Source organism: Geotrypetes seraphini, chromosome 6, assembly GCF_902459505.1.
Source record: "Geotrypetes seraphini chromosome 6, aGeoSer1.1, whole genome shotgun sequence".
Classification (NCBI taxonomy): domain Eukaryota; kingdom Metazoa; phylum Chordata; class Amphibia; order Gymnophiona; family Dermophiidae; genus Geotrypetes; species Geotrypetes seraphini.
Window position 1 is genome coordinate 183535574 of NC_047089.1, and position 22196 is coordinate 183557769.

General features: G+C 43.8%; 1 protein-coding gene across 6 annotated transcripts in view; it reads right to left on the minus strand.

Moving 5' to 3' along the window:
• Positions 1–22196, minus strand: part of TMEM150A (transmembrane protein 150A) — a 74706-nt gene that overhangs the window by 47415 nt on the left and 5095 nt on the right. Inside the window, exons 1-3 of one of the 6 annotated variants that reach the window (XM_033949897.1) lie at positions 14221–14360; positions 13998–14065; positions 5345–5479 (exon numbers count right to left, since the gene is read on the minus strand). The gene's annotated coding sequence lies outside the window, so the exon portion shown is untranslated. Of the gene's footprint in view, positions 1–5344; positions 5480–13997; positions 14066–14220; positions 14369–14393; positions 14536–22196 lie in introns of those variants that run through there. The other 5 variants (XM_033949899.1, XM_033949895.1, XM_033949898.1 and 2 more) reach the window with 5 other exon arrangements.

Genomic DNA, 22196 nt, shown 5'->3' on the forward strand with positions numbered 1-22196 from the left:
CGTTCCAGTTTTCCACCACTCTCTGGATAAAGAAGAACTTCCTTACATTTGTATGGAATATATCCCCTTTTAACTTCAGAGAGTGCCCTCTCATTCTCCCTATCTTGGAGATGGTGAACAACCTATCTTTATCTACTAAGTCTATTCCCTTCATTATCTTGAATGTTTCGATCATGTCCCCTCTCAGTCAGTAGTAGAAGTAGAAACAATTGTACGGAGATTAAAAGCTAAGCAATCTTTAGGAGATCCATATTCATCAGCGATATTCAAGTCGGTGAGTGGCGATCTTGCACCCTCATCGCCGGTAATCCGCTATAATAAAACTCTTAGTGCGCATGCGCAGTTGAAACTTTGTGCTGCCATGATCCCTGATCCGTGGCTCCGTGTTGCTGTATGCGCAGTAGAAGCCTTTGGCGGTTTGCAACGCATGCAGCGGTTTCCCCAGCAACATTCCTGCTCCGATCTCCGACGTCGGCTGACTTTTGATGACGCTCCTCCTTCTCACCTTCGGACCAGCAGCGGCACCAACCGCAGGACATTTGCTAGGCCGGTCCATTTCGATAATGCAAAGCGAGCCCGCCTAGCAAAAGCCCCAAGGCTACCCAGCCTAGCGGATGCTGGACAGTGAGCAGGCAAAGGAGAAGGGGTACTATGGGACAGGAGGAGGTAAAAGGAATGGAGAAAGGCTACTGCTGGACAGGGGGAGCAGGGAAGGGGTGCTGCTGGACACGTGGGAGGTAAAAGTAAGGGAGAAGGGAAGACAGACAGGGGGCAGAGAGAAAGAAAGAAAGAAATGCCTAAGTCTATACATCTATTCTAGCACCCGTTAATGTAACGGGCTAAAAAACTAGTAGTGAATAAATCTTTAGAAACAGGAATATTTCCCAGGGTGTTGAAATGTGCAACAGTGAAACAGTTTTTGAAAGGTAATAACCCCGCTGTAAACACTGAGTAATTATTGTCCCAATTTCTGCGACACCTGCTCTTGGTAAAGTGATTGAGAAAACAGTTTTGAGGCAGTTGGAAGAATACATTGAGCGAGTGGAAGGCTTGAATGAGCTGCACACTTGAAAACTAGCCGATATTAACGATTGATCAATTTAGAAGGGGAATGGCTGAGAAGCAGGATTATTTTTTTCCTTAGATGATATATCAGGTGCATTTGATTCAATTTTTTTTTTTTTTCATTTTAATTATTATTTATTTGTTACATCAATAACAACAACAACAACAAAAAAAAAAAATCAGGAAAAACATGAAGAATACAATTCAAAAGTGAAAAATTAAAATTAAAAATAAGACTTATGCTAAGTCCACATTAACAAGAGCCACTCAGTACAACCTAAAGTATTATAAAAATTATAAAGAAAACAAACAATTTACAATCATCCTTGACAGGTTAAATGACCAAATCCATTCTGTCCTTAACTTTCTTCAACAACCACGCATTTGATTCAATTAATTTCGAACTACTATTGAAAAAAAAAAAAAATGAAATTGTTAGGGGGAAAAAGTGTATGACTGGTTGCACGATACAATTAAAGGCATATTATTTCGGCCTTCTGCTCTTAATTTATTTTTCTTTAATGGCAACCTTTCCCAAAAGTTGCATTCTTGGTTCTCTCATATCAGTGTGGACAGAACTAATTTTCCGTTTCCTCCCCTACCATATTGTTCATCCCTTTTCCCAATATTTTTGTTTTTATTGTAACCACCGATTCCCTTCTTTCCTCATGTTTTCAATTGTATTTTACATTTGCTTAGTTACCTATGTTATTTTTATATTGTTTATTTTACATTTTTATTGTAAACCGCTTAGATTTACCTTTGGTTTTATATTTGCAGTATATTAAATAAATTGAACTTGCAATCATACCTGATAGGTCTTTTAAAGTGTTAAGTAAAAGTGAGGTATCTGAAGAAGTAGACATTTTGTCCTGGATTCTGTATAGGGCGCCTGGGAGAGGCATCCTATACAGAATTGGGTCTACACTAACCCCGATTCTGTAACCGACATCCGCATCACAGACGGTTACAGAATCAGGTTAGAGTAGACGTGGCCGCTACACTTATTGTGACAAGGGATCTCCCTGCCGTGAAAGGTATAGCAGCCCCCTGTCCCACCCCCCTCCATGACTGCCGGCAGGCGGTGCCCTACACCTTATGCTGAAGGATGCCCCCCGATCGCTGGCAGAAGGGTGCCCAATTTCTCCTGCCGGAAGGCCATCCAACCGCACGATCGCCCAACAGGAGGGTGCCCAACCCCTCCTTCCGGAAGATGCCCCCCCTTTGAACCCCCCCCTGCGGTAACACCCCCCGCAGACCCCACACTAACCCCCCCCCACTAACCTCTAATTGTTGGCCAGCCGGGTCTTGCTACCATCCACCCAGCATGCCCGCTCCTTTCTGGCAATCCCCGCTAAGCCACTAGGAACCTGGGCCAATCAGGCTTTAGGCTTAGTGGGGGATGGGCAGACCTGCCTCATTTTGACGATGCAGACCTGCTGGCCAGATGGTAGCAAGACCTGGACGGCCGGTCAATGATTAGAGGATAGTGGGGGGTGGAGGTTGGGAGGGGACCGTGGGGGGAGGTTAGGGGGGGGTCTGCGGGGGCGTGTTAGCACAGGAGGAGGGGCATCCTCCTGCCAATCATGCGGGTGGGCAACCTTCCCTCCTGGTGGTGATCGTTGGGGAGGGGGGAGGGACAGGCAGCCACTATACTTATCGCTGCAGGGAAATCCCTTGCCGCGATAAGTATAGCAGCCACGTCTACTTGCAATGTAGGCCAGCATTTTGCTGGCCTACATTGTAAGCATCTCCCGCTCTACTAGGGAGACGCTTAAGGCTGCCTAGGTTCGCCTAAGGCTACCACCTAGCCTTAGGCGAGCTTAGAAAGTCTTGCAGGCCTCCTAGACTTCCGGAGGCACCTTTAATATAGGCAGCTTGCCTGGGGAGCATTTTTTTTTTTTTAAACATGCGTCCCGATTGGCTGATTAGACAGCTGTAGGATGCCTAAGCTGCCTAAAATCGGGACGCACTTTGCAGAATCTGGGCTTTTATATTGATTCCCACAAGGATCAGCACATTGGTGCTTCTTTTTAATGTGTACATGGCGCCAACTGTGAAAGTTTTGAGGAGTTGAAAGTACATTATTACTTTATGCCAATGATGTGCAATTCTTCTTCCCGGTATTAACATGGGACAAAGGGTTTGTTGAGAAGCTAAATGAATGTATGAATTCTATTGATAAATGGATGCTGGAGAATAATTTAGCACTAAACCTAGCAAAGATAGAAGTTATGCTAATAGGAAGAACAGAATTAATGAGTTGGCCATGTCGTCCAGTTGGGGGGAGTACGAGATTAGTGAAAAAAGAAATGCGCTTTTTGGAAGCTGTATTGGATAGTTGGTTAACAATGCTAGCGCAAGTGACAAGTTATTCACGTAGCATTTTTTCCAATTGCATTTGTTAAGAAGGCTTAAACCACTGATAAATATGAATGATTTTCAAAGTGTTTTACAGAGTCTACTACTCAGTAGAATTGATTGTGGTAATGCACTATATCTAGGATGAGTGAATTATAAAATACAAGTGCTGCAAATTTTGCAAAATGCAGTGGCATAAGTTTTTGATGGGGGAAAACAGGTACCTAGAGATAAACCCAATTCTTAAACAATAAAATGGAGATGGCAGTATAAGGTACTGATGATAGTCCATCGTGTTTTGTATGAGCAGGCACCTTTGTATTTAAAACAAATTCTTTGTGTGTACTTGACCCGGGGGCTTCAGGGTAAAGTAGCACTGTTCGCCGATGACGCCAAACTGTGTAACATAGTAAGTGAAAGCAACCTCAAGGACAGTATGAAGCAGGATCTGATCACAAAACTGGTCCTCGACATGGCAGCTGGGCTTCAACGCTAAAAAATGTAAAGTCATGCATCTCGGCAGCAGAAATCCATACAGAACATACTCCTTGAATGGAGAAACGCTAGCTAGGACTTCGGAGGAACGGGACTTGGGGGTAATCATCAGTGCAGACATGAAGGCTGCCAAACAAGTAGAGAAGGCCTCATCTAAGGCAAGGCAAATGATGGGATGTATCAATAGAAGCTTCGTCAGCCGCAAACCTGAAGTCATAATGCCACTCTACAGAACCATGGTGAGACCTCATCTAGAATACTGTGTGCAATTCTGGAGGCCACTTTACCGGAAAGATGTGCTTCGAGCTGAGTCGGTCCAGCGGATAGCCACTAGGATGGTCGCCAGACTCAAGGGTCTCTCATACGAAGAAAGACTGGGCAAACTGCAGCTCTATACCCTAGAGGAGCGCAGGGAAAGGGGTGACATGATTGAGACGTTTAAGTACGTCACAGGTCGTGTTGAGGTGGAAAACAATATATTCTTTCCCAAGGGACCCTCGGTCACAAGGGGGCACCCGCTCAAACTCAGAGGAGGGAAATTTAGTGGTGACACCAGGAAGTATTTCTTCACAGAAAGGGTGGTAGATCACTGGAACAAACTTCCGGTGCAGGTGATCAAGGCCACCAGCGTGCTCGTCTTTAAGAATAAATGGGACACCCACGTGGGATCCCTTCGAGGGTCGAGTTAAGGAACCAGGTCACTAGCACTCAGACTTAATGGGGTGGGTCAATAGAGTGGGCAGACTTGATGGGCTGTGGCCCTTTTCTGCCGTCATCTTTCTATGTTTCTATGTTTACTTGCCTGGTAGGAAATTAAGATCAGAGAATGCCTTATGTGAATACAAGTCAGTCTGCTTTTTAAGTAGACGCAGTGAAACTTTGGAACAGATTGCCAGATACTTTACATTTGTGTAGAAATATTGATCAATTTAATAAAATTTGATCAAATACTCAAAACCCATTTGTCTACATTATGTTACCATTTTCTGTTGATGTTTGAACAATGTAAGAGTACTGTAAGTTTATTTTATGTATATATGATTTAATCTTATGTTTGTGATTTGTAACTCACCTAGATTTTAGGCGGGAGATTATTTTAAAAAATTTAAGTTTACAAAACCACAAGAAATGTGCACCCAAGTAGGGCTGTCAAAGGCTCTATCACACTCTCTTTTGGGGGGTCTACACCATGGGTGCTAGTATTTTAAATATTCTCCAGAGCGGTTAGGCAAAACAAGAAACAGGAGGGAGCCTAGAGATGAGGAAGAAGGTGTAAGAAGTGGGGGCTCTCTGAAGTTGGCCATCCTAATCACAGATTATTTTAATTATCAGAAACCATTTCAAACATTAAGTAACATAAAAAAAGGCCAGACATTTCTGAAAGGAACATTGAGACACAATATGATGCAACAGAGCTACATACCTGTAAAGAATGTTCTCTGTGGACAGTGGGACCTTGCAGCCACAGAAGTGGGTCATGTCATGGGTGATAGTGCTTATCCGTTATAGGTTTCCCAGTTTTGGAAGAAAATTTCTGCAGCTGTGTAGGACTTCCTGCCTGTGGTCAAATACAGTAACCGTCCATTAAAAGCATAGTTCAACTTTTGGAAGGATAAGAGGGATTGTTCGGCTGAAAGATCTCACTGTCCATGCAGAACACACATTACACATATGCAACTGTTTTATCCATGGACAGTGTAGGTCATTCAGCCACAGAAGCAGATCCTCCCATGCAACAAAAGGAAATCATATTAAGTAAAAGAATATAGTGTAGACACAGTCTGCCCGATTCAGCCCGTTGACTGTCACTGGCTACATCTGCCCTGGATATAGAGTGCTAGGCTATGTATGGCTACAGGCACTGAATATCTGGGGCTAGAATAGCTTATACAGATCTTGCCTGAAATCCAGCCAGGGATTGCACAATTTTTTCCTATAATCCCCCCCTCCCTACACACACCAAAGTGAACCCTTTCCTGATAACCCCTCCCCGAGTCCTCCAGGCTTGATGCCCCCACCAGACCACCAGGAGGTAGGCCAGGGGCCTAAAAATAACCTCACTTGTTCCTACCCCTTCTGCCCCACCATGGTTAAAAGAAATGCCTAGAGGGGGAGAAGAGGAGTTTTGTTAGTGTGGCGGACTTAGGGCAAGTTTAAAAAAAAATTTTAAAAAAATTGTGGATCCCTGCTACGGTTATCAAATGTCCAAATTTACCCAGATGGTTTGGTTGTAACTTTGGAGGAGTTTGTCTGGATATGGCTTAACTGTTCCCAACCTACCTCCTCTGCTGAAATTTTAAATCTTTGGGCAGGCCAGCAGCATCAGCGAGATGAGCCTGGTGCTGTTGGCCTGCCCCAGAAGCCTTCATTCTGCAGCTGTCCTGCCTACAAAGGATTAGGAAGTCGCTGCATAATGAAGGTTTCTAGGGCAGGTCGACGGCAGCAGGCTCACCTCACTGACTCTGCCGGCTGGCCTAGGATTGAAAATTTCAACAGAGGAGGTAGGTGGGGGACAGGGGAGTGAGAGAACTGAAAGGGTACAGAGGTTGGGAAGGGGGACTAAAGAAATGGATGAAGGGTAGGGGGTGGGATGAGGCAGGAGTCCTCTTTTTGACTTCCCAAATATGGTAACCCTAGTCCCAGCACTACCCGCATTAACTGCCCCTGACCTGCCCACTTTCTTACATGAAAAACCAAAAGCAAAAACTGCAGTAATGGTGTACAGAACATCAAGTCTTTATTAAATAATCATTAAAAAGTCATAAAACTCATAAAACAGTTCATATCCAAAAGGACTAATAAGACTGGACCCGTCACGGTCCTTCTTTCGAAGAAACACTTCTTCCTCAGGGGTCCTAGAGTGGGTCAGTACAACAGAACCTGATGGATAATGACTGAAAAAAACCTGGAAACAGCAATAAGTAGCTGAATGGCCCGCGCTGCTTCCGACATAACTTCCTATTCAGCCTGGGTGGAATATGGCAAAAGAAGGCATCAGGGTCAGGCGAGGACAGTGTGTAGCAATTGCTGCCATGGCTAAGGGAGAGAGGGAGCAACAGTGGCATAGCCAGACAGACACTTTTTTCTCTTATATCGTTCCTCCCATCCTCCCCCAGCACCTTCCAACTCAAAAATATAAATACTTTAGCTAATGAAGATCCCCAAGGTCTGTCAGCTGACAATTTTCCCCAAAGGCTGCCAGAAGAACTCCTATCACCAAGCTTGGCAGGCAGTAGCAACATCCCCGAGACACTGATGCTGGCACCTCACACAGCTGTTGGTGGCTCAAAGTTGCTGTTGCCGACTGTAAAACTTGATAGAAGGGAGTTCTGCTGCCATTGGAGAAAACCCTCAGATGATTGTACTTGGAGATTCTCACCAGTTACTTCAAGGGCTAGGGCTGATGCTAGATATGCTTCAGAAAATAAAGAGCCCCGCCCCCCTCAAATCATCCCACCTATCAGTAATATCACACCAATAGACTCAAACACAGAATTAGGAATCACACATTAGAAATAAAAATGTGGACAAAAACTGAACTGGAACTCCAAGATTCAGTATGTACTGCAGCAGTGACGAAATAAAAAGGGGGAAATGCATTTCCTTTTCTAGTGAACACAGTACAAAGACATCTGCTACCGGTATGTACATTTCCCAAAGCTAACATATTTAATTGAATAATTAAAAATAAAATGCTTTTTTGTACTTTTGTGGTCTGGACATTTTATTTTTCCTTGAAGTTGGTTACAGCTCTTTCTGCTTTCCTTTTTGTCCTTTGCTAAATTCTCCTTCAACCGACTGCTATCCATTTGTCCTTTCTCCCGTCTTGTTCCATTCCCTCCCTACACTTGTATGACATATTTCTTCTTTTCTGGCTCTGTCCAATGAAAATTTTACCCTCTTTCTAACATTTCATTTTTCTTCTCAACCACCTATCAAATTTCCATCTCCTTCTCTCACCTCCATCTTTCCCATTCCCCATCTCACTCCTTCCCCAGCCTTCCATTCCCTTTCATCTTTAATCTACATTACCATATTTCTACCCCATACAATCACTATCATCCTCTCATTCACCTCCCCCTCTGCCTCTCCCATATGGTTCCACCATTCCTAGCCTCTTCCTCCCACCATCTTTCTAGCTCAGCATCAGCTCCCTCTCTTTTTCCCTCCCCATAAACTGAAATTTTCCAGCCCTTCTCTTCCCTCCTGCCCCACTCCTCCATCCTGGTCCAGCATCTCTCCCTCAATCCCTTGTGCCCTGGATCTAACATCTCCCTCTTATCCACTTCTCCTTTTCTCTTCCCCACCTCACTCTCTTTTTTTTTTTTAATATAATCTTGTACAGAAAGCAATTTAGCAATAAGGTATAATTTGATTTTACAGCCAATAAAGAAAACAACATTTAACTATTTATGCTCAAGTCCTCTTTGGATCCAAGACTTTAGAAACAGCGAATTAAATAAAAGAAAAAATACAAAATATTTTAACAAAATGCTGAAAGCTGTAGCACTGAAAACGAGGTCCCATACTTAATCAAATTATAGGCCTCAAGATTTTCCTCCTTCCAGATGAGACATTGCCACAAAAGTTGTCAATTGAGATGGTTCAAAGAACACATACTTAACAGAGTGGTAACACATAATACATTTACAAGGGTGTCTCAAATAAAAGGTAGCCCCCAGAGATATAAACCCAGGTTTCAAAAGAAGAAATTCACGGTGGCACTTTTGCGTCTCCTGTGAAAGATCTGGAAACATCTGTATTTTATGACCAAGGAAAATTTTTTGTCTATTTTTAAAGTAAAGTCTTAACAACCAAGTTTTATCTATCGGAACAGCTACAGTTATAATCAAAGTGGCTGGCGATGCTAAGTCTTTATCAGAAGTATCTAAGAATTCTGAAACATTTAAAGGTTCTTGGTCTAAAGATTTTTGTTGTTGTTGATTATGGCCTTTATCAGGTAAATAATACACACGTGAGAATGGTGGTAACATTTCTTCAGATACTTCCAACATTTCCACTAAGTATCTCTTAAGCATATCTCTAGGTGTTACCGTCTCAAGCCTAGGAAAATTAATTAACCTTAAATTACTACTACGAGAATTGTTCTCAAGCATTTCAATTTTCCTCAAGTTGAGATTGTTCTTAACTAAAGTCTCTTGAAGTTGTTTAGATGTAGTAATTTCCTTTTCAAATTTCTGTATAGATGAATTAGAAGTAGTCATTTCCTTTCTTAAGTCATTCGACTTTTTAGTATGTTCCTTAATTTTTCCTTCAATATGTTGAAAATTAGGTGTAATAGACTTTACAAAGCCAGCCATTAGATCCCATAATGAGTCTAGGGTTACTTCAGCAGGCTTAACCAAAGAAATTGGACCTTGTAACATAGTAGAATGCTCACCATTCTGTAGATTTTCTTCAGGGCTTGCCTTCTGGCCATCACCCTCCTGCAAAGATGAATCTGCCCCAGATATCTCCATTAGGGCTCCTTGAGTAAGAGCCCCAGCCTCCAAGCTCTCCATTGGATCCAAACTTGCCTCTGGAGGAGAGAACACCACGGGCTCCGGGGTTTCCCCACCCCTGGGAGAGCAGGTAACCTAAGGTTGCGGGGGCAGCACCCTTACATCGGGGTTAAGTGTAGTATCAGGCCCAAGAGGAACCATTACGGGTTCACCTCCCTGTGTCCTCAGCAGGCTGCCATCCGAGACCTCCTGCATTCGCCTCAGGAGTTCTTCAATGCTGCCAAGATCAGGAACTCCGGGGCGCCACAAGGCAGAAGCAGCACTCTAGCCTCTTCTCTTGGGCACAGCGGTAAGTGAATACCGCTAGAAGAAAATTCCTTCATTAAAGTCGCTATCCTGACACAAACAGCTCAGCGCGTCCAGCTTGCAGCAGCCATCTTGGATCCGTGCAAGTGACCTCTCTCTCTTTCTTGCATCCCATCCCATGCAGCATTTTTCCTTCCCTCCCCTCTCCTTCCATGTCCAACATGTCTCCTCCCTGCACCCCCTCTTGCAGCTCTCCCTCCCTTCCATAACAATGCCCAATATGCATCCCTCTATAATTTATCACAGAAAGTTTATGGAGCTCTGTGCATTTCTGGTTCCCAACATTATGTAAAGTGACCTGTTGGGTCACTTACCAACAATGACGTGGCCCCTCTAAATATAAAGGTTGCCCATTCATGACATAGCTGGTGCCCATGTAATTTCACAAGGCCCTCTTAGAAATCTGGCTACAACACTCCTTGTACAAAATGCCAAAAGGGTTCTTAGGCACCGAGTAAACCAGTTCAGATTAAACACAAACCCACATATGAATTGAGTCAAATTGAACCATGGAGTTTATATACAAAAAGTGCTAACATGCTGACGTTTTGAGGCTTTTAACATTTTTCAGCTGCAAGCCTCTAAGTGAAAACATTTCACACAACATTCACCAATTCAGCTCGTATAATTTCACACACACTCCCAATATGAGCAAAATGCTACTATAAATCTGAATGTGAGCTACTGCAATGGGATAACATGCAAAGCAGCTCATTAATTCAGCATCCAGTTAAGAACCAGCATGTGCAGATATCCTTGTGTATTTATTTTGTGAAAACAGCCCACAATTACATCCTAATGAGACTTTTTAAAAATTGCACTTTGCAGTAAAATTTATGTCAAAAGTTTGCTCTGAAGCTTGTTTGTGTATACAAATTTTCACAGAAATAGGCTGCTAATCTAAATCTTGATCCAGTAAGCACTGTGTTACAATGCCAACATGAGCTTCAGCACCAAGTGTTCTAGCTCAATGCTCCAGCATGTGCTTTAGATTTCAATAGACCATGGACCAGGAAGGGATAGTTATCCTGTTCCCAGGAGCGTTACTTTAGGCTGAGTGATCTCCAATTGCCATGAAACTTGTCTGAAAGAAACGATAGCAAATGTTGCTTTACGTCAGAGAGGTTTAAAAGCTATCACTTCAGTTTTAGAAACATTAAGCATGAAAGCAGGGCAGGATTAACCAATAGGCCAAGTAGGCACATGCCTAGGGCCCGAAATGGTCAGGGGGGCCCAATGAAGGAGGGCATCAACATTGTTTTTTCCAAATGGCGATGGGCCCCTCCAGCATCGATCGGCAATGCGGGCCCCCCCGATCGGCAACCGCGGGCCCCACCCCGATCGGCAATGCGGGCCCCACCCCGATCGGCAACCGCGGGCCCCACCCCGATCGGCAACCGCGGGCCCCACCCCGATCGGCAATGCGGGCCCCACCCCGATCGGCAACCGCGGGCCCCACCCCGATCGGCAATGCGGGCCCCACCCCGATCGGCAACCGCGGGCCCCACCCCGATCGGCAATGCGGGCCCCACCCCGATCGGCAACCGCGGGCCCCACCCCGATCGGCAATGCGGGCCCCACCCCGATCGGCAACCGCGGGCCCCACCCCGATCGGCAATGCGGGCCCCACCCCGATCGGCAACCGCGGGCCCCACCCCGATCGGCAATGCGGGCCCCACCCCGATCGGCAACCGCGGGCCCCACCCCGATCGGCAACCGCGGGCCCCACCCCGATCGGCAGAAAGTAAGACAAGCAAGCAATGCGGGTAAGAAAGGCAACGGGAACTGTAATTGTGCAAGCGGTGCTGCTTGCCCAAAGCTTCCCGTTTCTGCCTGGGTGCACGGTGGGGTGGGGCCCAGTGTACTTGTGTGCCTAGGGGCCCTCGACAAATTAATCCTGCCCTGCATGAAAGCCAACACATCAGAGTTATCACCAGATCTCTTACAATAAGTCAGGATGAGTATATACAGGCAGTCCCTGGGTTAAGAACAAGTTGTTTTAAAGCTGTTCTTAAGTTGGATTTGTATGTAACTCAGAATTTGTAGATTTCAAGGTTCTTACTGCTTACCTCTGCTCCCAGCTAACAAAAGGGTCAACTGTCCCTACCAGTGTTCTCCTCTATGGTACAGCATGAACAACCATACTATTCTCAATGCGGCCATGCATCATTCCTGAATCTGCTACAGGAAAAGTGTAGGAGTCTATCCTACTGGAAATACTGCTCAGTGAAATCAAATGAAGCTGCATTCTTAAGTATAAATTGTAGTTAAGTAGGGCGTCTGTAACTTGGGGACTGCCTGTATATATAGATCAGAGACACAGAGGAGACATTAGCAGCAGCAAACAGGGACATTCTGAATTGTATGTACATCATTTACCTTTATCCCACCAATACCCATATTGAAATGAACTGCCACAACCAAAGGCTCCATGATCAATGTGAACAGTAGGAGAGAAACAGCACCCCTTTCTAGTACCCCTACCCAAGTAAAACAAAATGGAGTTGCACCCCCCTCCCCCATTAACATGGATGCAAGCTTTAAGAGAAATACACAAAGCCGGTAGCTACTTCCTAGAGTGTTCACCTTCTCCAAAACCTTATCCAGGAAAGCCTAATAAACATGATCAAATGTTTTCTCAGCATCAATACTCTATAAACATCCAGAAAGACTCTGGTTCAGCGCAAAAGTTAACTCACACAGTACACATGGGCACAAAGTAAATTAAATGGTAACAAGGCCACTAGTTATTCCTCTGCATGATGCAAGGCATTCACTGCCAGTTCCAAGGCAACCTAGAAGGCAAAAGGATTCAAATACCAGATTTGGGGATTTACTGCCAGTCTTTTTTTTTTTCCACAACCATAGTTAAGTGCATGCAAATTTTAAAAAATAGAATAGGAAGTTAACAGTTCTATGGGGGTACTGGTACTCTTCCTTCAGACACATTTGTGAATGAGCTGGAATGTTTTTCTGTACCTCAATATTAGCCTCACAAAAAATGCTTATGTGCAAAAAATTTGTGAGGCCAATATTGATGTGTAGAACAACATTCCAGCTCATGCACAGATGTGTGCTGGTAGTTTTGCTTTCTTCAGACATTCAAAGTGAAACTGCTCTTACCACAGCACCTTTACGTACATGTTCCCAACAGCCTTTCCTTGATTAGTGTGCAATTCTGTGCACTATGAATTTGCATCTCACTAGCTTACTGCATTGTTGCAGAATATTTTCTCATTCAACTGACAGTAGAAGCTGCATAGCCGTCAGTGTGTGTGGCTTTCTGTGCTTGTCCCTTAGATCATAAGTCCTCCAGGGTTAGGGAACTACTTAGTTTACCTAAATATAATTCACCTTGGAGTGAGGGTCTAAGAAGTAGCCTAGTGGTCAGTAGTAGAGTATAACTGAAAAAAGTGCCAGCTAAAGCCTAATAAAGGCAAGCTAGATTCCCTTAACTAGGAGGGCTTTTTGACAAGTTTCTCTATATGATCCATTTTTTTAATGCTCTGCTCTGCTCCTACCTCTCTGCAGTAACAGATACTCCTCAAAGGCCTATACAATTACTACACGTTACCCCCTTCCATTTTATTGGATCACCATGAAGATCTGCAAGACCTCAGAGACCAACACAGGAATCAAGTTCCAGAAGACCTGATTTAATGCATGAGCAGGAGATGAATATTTCTCTTTAAAAGTAACTAACTAAATAACCATACACTGCATTCAAAATGCATGCAATCAACTGGCCTCCACCCTTTTTGAACTGTCAAATTCAATAGTCTAGAGTGACTAGAGCAAAACACAAATAACCCTCAGGCATTTCAAACTGGACTTGTTTAACTGGAAACTTCAATCACCTTTTCCAGAACTATGCAGAACTAAGCCTCTTTTACATACCATTATTCCAAAGCTTTCATGGTGAAGGAGAAACATTGAACTATTTGCATTCCTTTTTTTTTTCTACTTAGAGACATTTGAAAACTTATTTAGGAAATAGCCCATTCGATTGCATCATCTTAAGCCCCTTTGAACTTGTTTTAGAGATAAAACAAAAGCTTAGATTCCTAAAAAGAATAACATTGGTGCACATTCCGCAGAGGATGCCTTTCTTATGTTTCTACAGTCAGTCTGCTGTAAAGATTTTTTTCCTCTTCACTGTAAACAGCAAAGCTTCACCTCATCATCTACCGAGTCTATTAACCCTCACCACGTGCCTTTCCTTTTTTGAGTGAGTTCGCCGACACTAACCTGGACTTGACGGGGTAAACTGTTTGCTGCCCTTTAGGAGCAGTTCGGGACCAGGCAATACCTAGGTCCTAGATGTTCGGACGAAAGACAGAGACAATGGATTACTTGGGAAGATCTTTGCTCATTCTCATAACACCTCAACCCTCTTTCCCCGTATCCGCTATCCTCTCGCGGTCCTTTTCAGCTACAACCACATACATCACGCTTGATGTTCCACACTTACCGAATCCTAAACTCACCGTGCTCCAAGAGCACCACCCTGAAAACAGACCTTTAACTGTTTAAAGGGACAAGACCAGCCCCCAGGCTGCATATGATCTTGCCACGGAAGCTCTCGGGGTTTGTAGTCTTTCTCGCCAGCTTCTACACCTAGGGAAGAAAAGATCAAAACCATACCTCCCGGCATGCAACCGAGCAAAAGTGGGCGGGGCGGAAAGCACAGGTCGGGAGGGGGCGCCTCCCTTCACCTCGGGGTGCGTATTCTGGTATTCCTTGAAGCTCTTCTGTGATGTCAGCAAGGAGACATCCTCCGACGCGCAGAGTTTCCCGGCGCGTGAGTGGGAGCATAACACAGTAGCCCCGCCAAATCGGGCTAGGCTTGAAGGCAGAGTGCGAGAAATATTTGGCGGGGTTTTTTTTGGGGAGGGGGAAATACTGTTTGTTTGGGGTTTTTTTTGCAATGTGTGCGGCATTCTCTATTTAACATTCAATGAGACTGTCTCTCTCGAAGTTCAAGCCTTTATTCTGGGGCTCCAATAGCTTCTTTACTTGCAATCCAAGCCTCATTCCGGGGCTCCAATAGTTTCCTTACAATCCCATCCTCCAATAGTTTCTGGGCGTTCCACGCCTCACTCTGGCATCACCTATTTCGTTTTGATAGCTGTTCCACCCTGCTAAGAGGGTAGCTTCTCAAAACTAAAATCTGCCTTTAACGTGCTCGCTAAACCAGTTTCAGCCAGTTTAGCGTGCATGTATTTTAGCGGCTGATTATTAAAATGCCTTTGGTCTTTTCCAAGTTTTCTAGCAGTCTGGGATACTACCATGCAAATGTAGTACAATGAGATCATTAATATGAAAATGAGCAATTCTCTATAATTGCCAAGTGATTCTCTAACCTGGTTGTGCCACATTTGTGACCAAAATTTGCTGACAGGTCTAAGCTGTCATTGCCTATTTTCTGATCAGTGCCTGAGCACTGATTGGCTCAGGCACTGACAGGAAAGTAAGGCTTGACAGCTCAGACCTGTCAGAACATTTTGTCGCCATCAAGCAACTCCTTGACACCCCCTCCCCCGGCAGTGGAAGAGATGCTCACTCCTGCCACCAAGCAACCGCCCCCCAACAGCAGGAGAGATGCCCACGCCCCTCCCCACCACCAAGCAACACCCAGCAGAGGGAGGGATGCCCATGCCCTCTTGTTGCCATGCAACCCCCCGACACACCCCTTTGCCTCCAACCCTCCCCCTTGTTTATGACGACTGGCCGGAGGGATGCCTACTCCCTCCAGCTAGCAGGCCTGCCTCTTCAAAATGGTGGGTTTTCCCCTCTCTGTTGCATTCTGGGAGGCCCTGGGGAGGGGCCTAAGGCTCTGATTGGCCCAGGTTGTTTAAGGACCCTCCTATGGGAGGGAACTTAGGCATCTGGGCCAATCAGAGCCTTAGTTTACCTCCCCAGATGCACTGGGGAGGTGCCTAAGGTTCTGATTGGCCCAAATGCCTATGTTCCCTCCTATAGGAGAGGCCTTAAACAACCTGGGCCAATCAGAACCTTAGGCCTTCCAGACTGCAATGGAGGGGAAGGGGGCCGTTGCTTGGCAGTGGGAGTGAGCATCTCTCCTGCTGCCGGGGGAGGGGGTGTCGGGGGTTGCTTGATGGCGAGGGACCTTCTACAACCTGGGCCAATCAGAACCTTAGACCCCTCTCTGGCATATCCCAGGATGCACCAGGAAGGGGAAGGTACCCATTTTGAAGAGGCGGGCCTGCTGACTGGAGGGAGTAGGCATCCCTCTGTCCAGTCATAGTAAACAAGATAAGGGGGAGGGGGAGGAGGGTCATCAGAGGCTTGGGGGGGTTGTATGGTAGTGGGAATCTCTCCTGTTGTCGGGGGGAGGGTGTCAGGGGGCACTATTTGGTGGCGGGAGTGGGCATCTCTCCTGCTGCTGGACGGGGTGTCTCAGGTGTGTTGCTTGGCAGCAGGAGGGAGTGGGAATCTCTCCCCCTGCTGGGGGGGGTGGGGGTTGCTTGACTTCGGTGGCAGAAGGGAATGGACATCCCTCCTGCCAATCTTCAATTTTTTTTGTGTGTTTTTTCTGCGCATGTGCCGATCGCTATCACCAGCATCATGAGTGCACATTATAAGCATCCGTCAATGCCACAGGCAGAGGGGAGGGGCGGAGAACTACCAGCAAACCATGCAAATGCTTTTTTCTATACTGCTTCTGCGGGACATATATTCTGCCTCCATATATTTTTTTTAAACTTCTACCTTTCATACAATTGGCAGGTCTGTGGCATACGTTTTTAACCGATGCACTTTAGATGTGCCTTTAATACACACACATGAGATGTGCTTTTAACACACGTGTAAAGGGCAACCCCCAACAAATAAAATTAACTTCCATCTCTCATACAATTGGCAGCCGAGACCTGCCTATGTACACTTTTGATGTACACACATGAGACACGCCTTTAATACATGTGCCTGAGATGCGCTTTTAACACACTATTAACACCTCCAGACCTGCTGGTAATTTTGGAGCATTAAAGGTCAGCACTGGATGGACCATGCAGGTCTTTATCTGCCATCATTTAATATGTTACTATGTTACTTCATTTCGTGCATCACCAGGCAATGTCTGGGCATCACCCAGATTGCTCATTTTAATATGAATGACCTTGTACTGCATTTACATAGTATTATCAGAGGATGATACAAAGCATGGAAAAGACTGCACAGAGCTATTATGTGCATCAGAAGCTAAAATATTTCAACACAAAACTGGTTAGAACTGGCACAGTAAGTTTAGAACATTGGGGCCACAGTTAGTTATAGCCTGCAGAACGCTTCCACACAGATAATCCATTTGGAAGCAATATTGCTGCTGTCACAGAAAGGATGGGTTGGGGTGGAGACTGAATCCTCTCCCTAGTTCCTTAATCATGGAACAGAAGGTGGATACTCCTCCTCTTGCCTTCAGATAACAAATGCCCCAGATTTCCCTACCAAAAATCTACCAACCTTTAACTTAATTTTAATGTGGTGTCTTATATACTGCTAAATGTCCCAAAGGATTCAAAGCGATTTACAAAACAATTAAATCGATTTAAGCAAAGATCTAATTAGATACTTTGAATTTCCCTCTCTGTCCCAGATGTGCTCACAATCTAACTATAGCACCTATGAAAAATAATTACTTACATACCAGAAATATGTAAAAGAAGGAAAAGTGAAAAGAAACTAACCACACCGTATTCCAGAAGAAGATGAAAAACTCTTCCCCTCGACAACGGATTCTACGTGCTTCACTCTCCTCTCCCTCAATTTAGGCCCTCCCCATGTCCCTCTTTTGACCCTCCTTCACTCTGTAAGTCGCCTAGAGCCTGAATAGGGATGAGTGACACACAAATGGAAGATTAGATTAGATTAGAAAATGCAATAAGATCAATTGGAGAAAACTTCAAAATTTAGTAACAAAGAACTTCTCCTCCCCCCCCCAAAAAAAGCAGAAAAAATAACAAAATTAAACAAATCCAACAAAGAAAATTAAAAATAAAATAAACCCCAATCTTTCTCACTAGCCAAAAAACAGTCAGCTCCAGTTTCAAGTCCTCAAGACTGGAATGAAACATTGAGGCTCCATTGGCCACTTGTAGGAAAATGTGCATTAAATCAGTTTTGCATACGCTAAAAGTTTTAGGGCTCCTTTTATGAAGCCGCGGTAGCAGCTATTACGGGCGTTAAACCGCTACCACGGCTTCATAAAAGGACCCCTTAGAGTGTTTTAAGAAATGAATGTGTGCTCAGGAATCTCTACTCTTGTCAAAACAATGGCTGAAATTCTGCCCTAAGCCATGGGGCTGAGGCCTAGAAATGTGAATGAAAACAGGTTTTGTTTTAGTAAATCCAAAGCCCCTTTTCCTTTGCTTCCATAGGCGGGCTTTCTTCCTTTAGCCCTAAATAACAATGTTAAGATGTGCTCCTTTGGATACTGCTACTCCATATCAAACTATTACTGAGCAAACAATCCATTGACTAGGAGTGTAGACAGTCCCTTGAAACCTAATTGCATTAATCTACGATATCCCTATTGCCTTCTGCCCACATTTACATTGTGAAGTAATGTTTGTATGCAAATGAAAATGGCTCATTCTGGTTTGAATTGACTGTGCTTTAGTTTCACAGAGACAAGGTTTAGGATTGCTAAACAAGTCAGAAATCAATCAGCCACTATGCTGTTTCAAACTCCTACCTTTCAATCAGGCTGTCTGGCAGATAACAATATCATGTTAATAAAAGGAGCCTGCAATCTACAAGCTTTCTGGTCTTCTAAACATAGGGTAGATTGAAAACTGCCTTCCTCAGTGCACTTTTTATTTAGATTTAGATTCCATCTTCCCCAAAGAGCTCAGAATGGGTTACAATTTACACATAGTATGCTGCAATATATCTTCATATAGTATTACTTACTGATGCTGGTGAAGGGCTCTGATTTGAGGTAGGCTGTTCCAGCGGTTTGGTAAGAAATGGGAATAGGATCATTTTCAGGCTGACTGGAGTTGGAGGGAGTATCCTGATGGCGTATGTAGGCGTATTTCATCTTGGAAGCATAGTGTTCTCTTTGGGGTGTAAAGAGCAAGTTTGTTTGAGAAATATTTGGGTGTCATATAGAGGGATTTATATGCCAACACTAGGCCTTTGAAAATGCCGTATTTGGTTATGGGCAGCCAGTGGGCTGATATCACTGGAGAGACTGGGTCATGGGTTGTAGGTTTTTCAGTGGTCTTATTGCTGCATTTTGAATTCGCTATAGTCATTTGGTGGTTTTTTTTTTTGCTGAAAGACTGTTGAATAAAGCGTTGCAGTAATCCAGGCGTGTAAGGACAAAGGCATAGAGTAGTTGGGTGAAGTCTTGTTCCATGAAGTAGTTTCTTATCTTTTGGAGCTGGCGGAGGTATTAGAAGGATGAAGAGACTACTTGTGCGTTGTGTTTGGAGAGTGATAGGTTTGAGTTGAGAGTAATTCCTAGGCTCTGTACTTTGTTTTTTTTTGCCACCAAGGTAGTTTATTCCCAGGTTACGGAAAGGTGGGTGTAGGAGCATTTTTCTTTCCTACTCCATAGTAGTTTAGATGGGATAAGAGGGAGGAAACGGGGAGGGGAGTAATTTTTGTGAAAGCATTTCCATTTTTAACATAAAAAAGCCTCTGATAAAATTACTCCACATATAATTTAGAGTGGAGGAATAGCCTAATGGTTACTGCAGCAGGCTGAGAATGATGAAAACACAGTTTTAGGGGTCTGGATTTCATGAATATAAAATCTGGCAATGATGATTGGGACAGAGGTTAGTGAATTGGGTTGGAGGGAAATCGGGTTGCAAAGGGGTCGGAAGTTGATCAGTGGGCTTAGTGAATCTAGCCCAAAGAGTGTATCTGATTTCAAGACAGTTTGGGACAAGTATGTTGGCTCTCTAAGGGAGAAGGGGATAATGGATGGCATGGTTTGGCAGACTAGATCGTCCATATGGCCTTTATGTGCCTTCATTTTTCTAAGTTTCTAGGTGCCCATTGTTACAGATCATAATTAGTACAGGTTAGCTCCAATAATTAAAGTATTGGAGCCCATTAACTAATTATTTTGGGTGCCAATTTGGGATCTACGCCCAGTTTTAGGTGGCCTTTATAGGATCTGGGGTACTCCATTTTTCTCCCTTCCCCTGCAAAGCCTTAGCTAAAGCATTGCAGACAGCAGCAACCCACTGAGCCACTGATGCTAACCCCGCATTTCAAAAAAAAAAAAAAAAAAGCCCAGTAACTTCACAGTCAATTCTTTGCTTCTACTCCATAGTGGACCTGCATAAACTGCTTTATCATTATTATTGTAAACTTTTATTGAGCCAAAGACATGGTCATAGATTGAGAGAATCCTTTTCCTTGCTCAGCCAAAGCACTGCTTTATGCAGGACCAAGACTCGGGGCTAGAGGAAAGGGGTCTTAGGTGTGTTCTTGCACTGCAGAATTATAAATGAACAAACTTCAGAGGCAAAAGCAATTTCATAGCTCCCACAGCCTGCAGCCTGGACACCTTTTCTACTTAAAAAGGAAAACACTGATGGGTCAGGTCCACTGATAGGATATAATTTAAAAAATAATTAAAAAAAGACAGAGATATGTAAACACAATGTGTCAAGCTTCCCAAGAGGGGGAGAGAGGAGGGTGCCCTAAGGGAGGAAAGTAGCATGATGGGGGTAGGAAGAGAACAAGTGAAAACATGGAGGGTCAGCAAGCATCCCTTACTCCTGCACTAAACATACTATTTTATTTATTAATTTTAGGTATTCATATACTGACTATCAAGGTTATTTAAGCGGTTTTTGGGTGGGGTTTTTTTTTTTTTTTTTTTTTTACAATCAGGTACTCAAGCATTTTCCCTATCTGTTCCAGTGGGCTCACAATCTATCTAACATACCTGGGGTAATGGAGGATTGAGTGACTTGCCTAGGGTCACAAGGATCAATGTGGAACTTGAACCTACAACCTCAGGTTGCTGAGGCTATAGCTCTAATCAAAAGCTCAATCCTTCCTCCTAAGTCCCTCATCCTGAAACTAATGCCATACACACTGTGGTCATTCCAAAAGATTTATGAATGTTTATGTAAAAAGTGATGGAATAGAAGGCAATGTTCATTTGTGGGTTAAGAATTGGTTATTGGACAGAAAACAAAGGGTAGGGTTAAATGGCCATTTTTCACAAAGGAGGATGGTATATAGTGGTGTTCCACAGAGACCTCTACTGGGACTGGTGCTATTTAACTTATTTATAAATGATCTGAAAATTGGAACAAGTGAAGTGATTAAATTTTCAGATGACACTAAACCGTTCAAAGTTGTTAAAACACAGGAAAACCTTAGGAAATTGGAAGGCTGGGCGTCCAAATGACAGATGAAATTTTAATGTGGACAAATGCAAAGTGATGCACATTGGGAAAAATAATCTTAAAATCATAGTTACTGGACACTAGGGTACACCTTGAGGGTCAGCGCTTAAGAAAAAGATCAGGGTGTCATTGTAGACAATACGCTGTAACCTTCCACTCAATGTACGGCAGCGGCCAAGAAAGCAAACACGATGCTAGGAATTATTAGAAAAAGGTGATAAACAAGAATGTTATAATGCCTCTGTATCACTCAATGGTGTAACCTCACCTTGAATATTGCATTCAGTTCTGGTCTCTTTATCTCAAAAAGATATAGCAGCACTAGAAAAGGTTCAAAGAAGAGCAACCAAAATGATAAAGGGGATGGAACTCCTCTTGTATGAGGAAAGACTAAGGAGGTTAGGGCTCTTCAGCTTGGAAAAGAGACAGCTGAGAGGAGATATGAATGAAGTCTACAAAATCCTGAGTGAGATTAGAACAGGTACAAGTGGATAGATTTTTTTTTTTTACTGCATCAAGATTTACAAAGACTAGAAGACACTCAATTAAGTTACAGAATAATACTTTTAAAACCAATAGTAGGAAATATTTTTTCATTCAGAGACTAGTAGTTCTGGAATGCATTGCCAGAGGATGTGGTAAGAGTGGTTAATGTAACTGGTTTTAAGAAAGGTTTGGAAAAGTTCCTGGAGGGAAAGTCCATAGTCTGCTCTTGAGACAGACAAGGGGGAAGCCACTGCTTGCCCTGGATTGGTGACATGGAATGCTGCTACTATTTGGTTTTTGCCAGGTACATGTGACTTGGATTGGCCTCTGTGAAGACATAATACTGGGCTAGATGAACCATTAGTCTGACCCAGTAAGACTATTCTTATGTTCTTAAGATATTAAGTACAAAATGTAGCAATGCATGTGTATGCTTTCAAATTTGGGGGCATAACCTTTAGGATATGATTTCCCAGAAAGTTACTTGTCCACACTTTAATCTTAACCCTGTCTCATTTGCATACCCCTTTCTCAGAACACTTGAACTGTATTTGGATTA